The sequence below is a fragment of the Lygodium microphyllum genome, chromosome 16, assembly GCF_053477565.2.
Source record: "Lygodium microphyllum isolate KBCC chromosome 16, Lygodium_microphyllum_v1.1.10, whole genome shotgun sequence".
Taxonomy (NCBI): Eukaryota; Viridiplantae; Streptophyta; class Polypodiopsida; order Schizaeales; family Lygodiaceae; genus Lygodium; species Lygodium microphyllum.
This window is the reverse complement of record NC_141150.1, coordinates 131,728,448-131,734,481: the sequence shown is the minus strand read 5'-3', so window position 1 is coordinate 131,734,481 and position 6,034 is coordinate 131,728,448.

Genomic DNA, 6,034 nt, shown 5'->3' with positions numbered 1-6,034 from the left:
TTAAGATTTTAAATCCCCCCTTACAATGTGTGATTCTCACATCCCAAAACAAGGACCAACACAACGCGAGAGGAGGGCCACACGAGAGGGGGGGAGACTCGAGGTTTTGAAAACCCCCCTTATGTTGTTCAGGTCTCCCTTTGCTGATTGGTGTTTCTCATATAGTTGTGTTTGCAAATATGGATGCTACATAAGTGCAGCATATGGAGGGGACTCCTGAACCTATTGAGGAGTGAATCTAGTCCTAACACTCTAGCACAAGAGCTAGTATTGAAGGTACTCCTGAACTTGTGAGGAGTGAACCTCTGATAGGAGTGAGGCCAATTCAAACACTCTAGCACAAGAGCTTGCTACTAGTATTGAAGGAACTCCTAGTGCTCTAGCACAAGAGCCGAGGAGGAGTGGACGCAGTCCTAAGGAGATGCTTGTAAATTTCCTTGGTCGAGTGGAACAAGAGCATCTACTACCACAAGTATCTCAAGTGTTTTATATCATTGCCTCTGTAGAGGAATGGATCAAGGCCTCACGAGTCTATGTCAAGGAACACGAGGCCACTTTTTTGGAGCTGACGTCTGTCAAAGAGGTTCCTATTGAGGGTGTGCAGTATGTTCACATGAATGATGGCTTTCCTCATAAGCCCCAAAGGAAAAGGTTCTATAGGGCAGTGTTAAGGGTTCCTAAGGGCATGAAGAAGGTAGATCAGTGCCCTGCACACAATCAAAAGTGTCATGTCATCAAGTACTTTCATAGATTTGTATGCTTTTTGCATGTGTTGCTAGGGGATGAAGGGAAAGAGCCTGTCCAAGACCTAGAAAATACACAACATACCTATGAAGTGGATATTGAGGGAGGGCAAGAGGTTTCATAGCCAGTAGATGTGGCCAGTGAGAGGGAGCAAAGTGCTCAACTCAATGTTGAATCTTTGAGAAGGGAGAACACAGAGGTGGTGGATTCTATTATTGAGCAAGAGGTTGAGGGTGATGCTGGTGAAGTTCCCACAACTCTGTTCCCCTCCTTCCCTTGGCAAAAGATAGTATATTCTCATGTCCAATATCCATGCCCTTTTTAACATATTAGCATGAGTAAACTTCTAATTTAAAATATATTGATCACGTCAAAGGACCCTAGAGAGAATATATTATTCTCAGAATAGACACTAAACCATTATTTGGATAATGCTTTGAAATTGTTGGATCGAATGCCCTATTCATTAGGGAGATGGTGACCCATTCTAGCTTTTTATCCTTCACAATCACTGTAACACATATAATTGTAAATAAAAATCAACATAATTGTAAATAAAAAAGTATATGCACCTTAACACACATAATTGTAAATAAGAATCAATTGACCATTGCATCCACAAAACAAATAGAATGTATCTCATACTTTTTTAATTAAAAAGAACTAGCCATTAATTTATAAAAGGAACCCCACCGTCACATGCACACATAGCACCATAACTCACTTAATTTTGTAAATTAAAATCCATTCATAGTGCAGACGCACATGCATTATACACATATTTAATTTTTAAATAATAATGAACCCCTCGAAGTCACACATGCATATGCTTTGTGATGCAGATCATCTAATTTTTTAAAAAAGAATTGCATTTGTAGAGACCCCTAGTCTAGTCCAATCAAGTATATGGGTTGGGACCCGAATATGACTCACCATACATTAATGGAATAATTTAATGATGAATTGTTGATTAATTTGTCATCTAATAAAAATGAGTTGTGTAGTTTTCACTCACCCACTTCATTGCACGATAGGTATACGCCATATGCTTACAATGATTGGATTTTCTTAGTCAGAGATATCACTCTTGTCCGTTTGTATTTGAGTCTAAGGTTTAGTCTTGATTTCTAGATTGTGTCTGGGATATGACATGTATGGCATTTTCTTTTCCTTTGAGTGTTTGATTATGGGGTTTTCGAGTGGTTGTATGTCTACATAGCATGATGCTTTTGGTCACATATGTACATAGGTCATGTCGAATTTTCCATAGGGTGTGGATTGTTTGGGGAGGTGTAGTCTAGTCTAGTCAATTTTTGTTGTTGTTTTTGTTTCCTTGTTATCTGTCTCAGTGGTGCTGTGTGTGGGTTTTGTAGGAATACTTTCTCCTTTTCCTGGTTTTGTGTGTGTATGTGGGTGATCCAATGTGGTCTAAATAGCATCTTCTTCCCCACCTCCGCTTGTGATTCAACATGTACCATTACCAATCCATGATTACTCTCTCCTTTTGGATACTAAATGTATTTGCAAGGCTAGTCTTCATCTCTTTGTGGCCTTGAAGTTCCCTCTAGTGGATGCGAGGCTCTATTACTCTTTTCTGGAGACTTACAAGAAGCTTTTAGGCTTGGTTTATGGCCTTCAGTTCTATTTATCCCTTGCTACTGTCAATGAGGCCTTGTTCCTACCTTTTGCAACTTTTCCTATGCCTAGTGATAATCATTTATTATCCACTACAGAGATACTTGCCTTATTGCAGAAGGAGATCTCTACTCCATTGATAGTGCATAAGGTTATCGCTAGTTTAGGAGTATTAATGGCACATGTTTCTTCTCCCTTATGGAAGCAGTTATGCCAATTCCTCCAGGCCCATCAAAGTGTTTGTCCTAAGAATTATTCACAGCGTCTATCATAATATTGGAGGGGGTTAAGCTTAATTGGATAACCTTTTTGTTGGATAAAATGGATCAGTATTGTTTGTGTGTCATGAAAGGTCAACTCGGTACTATTTCCTATTGGGATTCTCTACAAAATATCATTCAATTGGCACCTCCCCCAGGTGGCATTCCTGTGCCTAATCGTGTTCCACTTGCGCAGTAGTCTCCTCCTTTTATTTCTTCTCCTCGTATGGAAGCCGATTTAGATTTAGCAGATGTACATGTTGTCAAAATCATTCGAAAGAAGCATTGTACATAGGGTCCTTCTGATCTTCTCCATGTTCCAACCCCTGTGGTACAGATTTCGATATCTCAGGTGTCTGGTAGATCCCTTCCCTTGTTCTTGTCTTGTACCAACCTCTTTGTAGCATAACAAGAAGGACAACTGGATCCACAGATCCCTCCTTCCTTGCAAACAATGCTTTCTAGGTCTATGCTTTTGCATCTCGCTTTCGGTGTTTAGTCTACTTTGGAGACCTCTATGACCTCTTGTCTTTGGACAATCTATATAGGAGTGTACACCTCATTGCAAAACAAAGTGGAATCTTTGACCAATTAGCTTAGTAAGGCTCTAGAGAATTTAGCTTCTGAGAAGGATGCTTTGAGTGATATCCATATACAAATGATTGCAGCTACAACTTTGATGGATTCACAAAAAGCCATGATTAAGGAGTTAGAAGCTAAATTTGCCACTTTAGAAGAAGCGAACGTATCCTTAACTAAGGAGAAAAATGCAACTCTTGAAGAAATGATAGAATCAACTCATAAGCTTGGTATATGTGAGGGCGAGTTGCAGCATTCCCAAGAAATTGTAGAGTCATAGAAGAAGTTTATTGAAGAACTTAACCAGAAAGTTGCTACTCTTTCTGTTCCTCCTCTAGTTCAAGTGATGTCTTCTCTGTTGTGTTCTAAGGAAGATCTAGATCAATTTTAACAGAAATATAAACTGTGTGATGGGTTGTCTACCAAGGTAGAGCGCCTTCAACAGCATATGAATTGTATCACCTCCATCATCCTTCTGGATTAAGTATCAACAACAACACTTTGCATTGTACATCTCCTTGAGTAATGTGGACTTAGAACCTCTAGAGGATGGATGGCAGAACATGTGGTCTGCAGATTTACTCAAATTAGTGTTTGATAGATTTGTTGATGATTTAATCTCTCATGAAGCCCAATTATTATCTTTTGTGTATCTTCAAGGAGATCTGCACATCTGTGAGATGAGGAAAACATGAATCTTTATGTAGGAGATATGATTTTACAGACAGTCAGTCATGTATGTACATTATGCTGAAATGACTTTGCTTGATGGCCTGAAGAATTATCATTAGCAAACATTATGGTGTAGAGGCCATGCTTGGCATCCTCCTTTGGAGGATGATGTTTTGGATCCTTGCTCTCAATGGAGTGTCTTTCATAAGTCAAATATTCAGCCATTGAGATCCCAAGTATTGAACCATATTGCTAACAATCCCTTGTTCACCGAGGATTTCTTTTTAACTTTTGATTTTTTATGTTTCATCTATCCATATGATCCTCATGATATCTTATTTCATTCCCTAATTTCTTATCGATTACTATTTTATATTGCCATCCTCACTTCTAATCCGGATAGTATCCCTCTCTTATCTTTTACCCTTGTAGTTTCTCCTCAAATTTCAAATTTTACTACTTGCCCATTTATTTATGATCCTACATCTTCGCCTACTCCTATTGAACTAGTCATATTGTCCCAACTATTCCCACTATTTTTCTAGTAGAATCCCTTTAGAAATTTTTACTTTCTTTCCCTTATTTCCCATCATCATTATCCCTTCAAATATCTTCATTTTATGATTTATCTTACCCACTTCTTCATTGTTCCCCTCTTATTTCCTTACCATCTCCATCTAACTATATTAATCTTCCTCCACAATCAGTGATGGATACTCCTAGGTATGACAGTGATATCCTGTGTCGATAGCAATGGACATTGAATGATTCTTTGATAGGACTATTGTTTAATTGGCCTATCATTCTTGGGTCCTGGGACACTTCTGCGCAATGTTCTACTTCTTATCTTCAATTCGTGAGAGCACATGCTCATTTTGAGAATACCTTGGTATGCTTGGCATCTCATTTTTGTTGGTATCTTTCTTTTATGCATCAGCAATGTCACCTGAATACTTAGAAGAGTATTCCAAACTTGATTATTAATCCTAATGAGGATGTGACTATTGCTCAAATGGATGCCATGTATTATTTTGCACAAGCTTTTCCTACTAGATTTATTATTGTGTTGGAAAGGATGTGTTTTTTATAAATTTTCCACAATGTGCCTCTACATTTTGTGGATGAGAATAAGAGTCTAGAATGTCTCAAGTTGAGTATGAATTTCAAAAAAAAAAAATTCATCCTACATAGCATGTGGATACTCTCTTGGTTGTATTGATCTTTTTAATGAAAATCTTTCTCTTTGCTCTCCATGTTTTGGGAGCATGTGCCATGTAGACTACATTATCTTGTGTCTATGTGAGTTCTGTGTATGCTCTATGATGTATGTGTGGTGTTTTATCCTTCTTGTGTGGAGTTGAAGATGAAGATAGAGCTACTTGATAAGTTGATTTATGGTGGTTTGTGATTCTATTTGATAGATGGATGCTTATTGCAGAAAAGCAACCTCTTATGTTGTTAACCCACAATTTGTGCAACAAATAGGCACATTTCAAAATCTTCAATGGAAAATTTCTAAAAGTTTAGTCATTCAACTTATGTAATTTCTTCGGAAAATCCTTCTCAAATGCATTGTAAAAGGCATGGCTTATTAGCGGGTCCACATATTATCTTTGTCATGACCTAATTTATGTGTGTGATATTAAACTTTGGAGATGCAAGGATTATTTTCTATTTACATATTACGTAAGGTTTTCCAACCCTAGGGCTTCAAATATGTATTACAATTTTTATCAAATTAAATAAAAACAAAGAGAAAGGTGGTTGGAGGATCTGGTTGGAAGGAGAAGGCACAGGTAGTTTAGGTGCCTCTTCTCCTCTCTTTCCTTGTCTTCTTCTTCTCTCGCTTTCTTGCAAAAATTCTCTTCCTCTCGTGCTTTCCTGTCTTTTCTTCTCTCATGGAGGTTGAGAGTGATGAAGAGGGTGAAGATGATGGGTGTCTCAAAGATACTTGACTAAGGAGGTTTCTTGTGGCAAGAGAGGCTATTTTGATAGGTTCATAGTGATGGGCTCAGGCCAAGCATATACTTTGCTGCCTCCAATCCTTGGTTCTGTGCTTCTTTTGGTGTCCGTGGAGGGGTGTCACTTCCTTTAAAATTTTGTCATGCTTTTCTGTTTCTAAGATGTGTTAATGGATAAAGGTC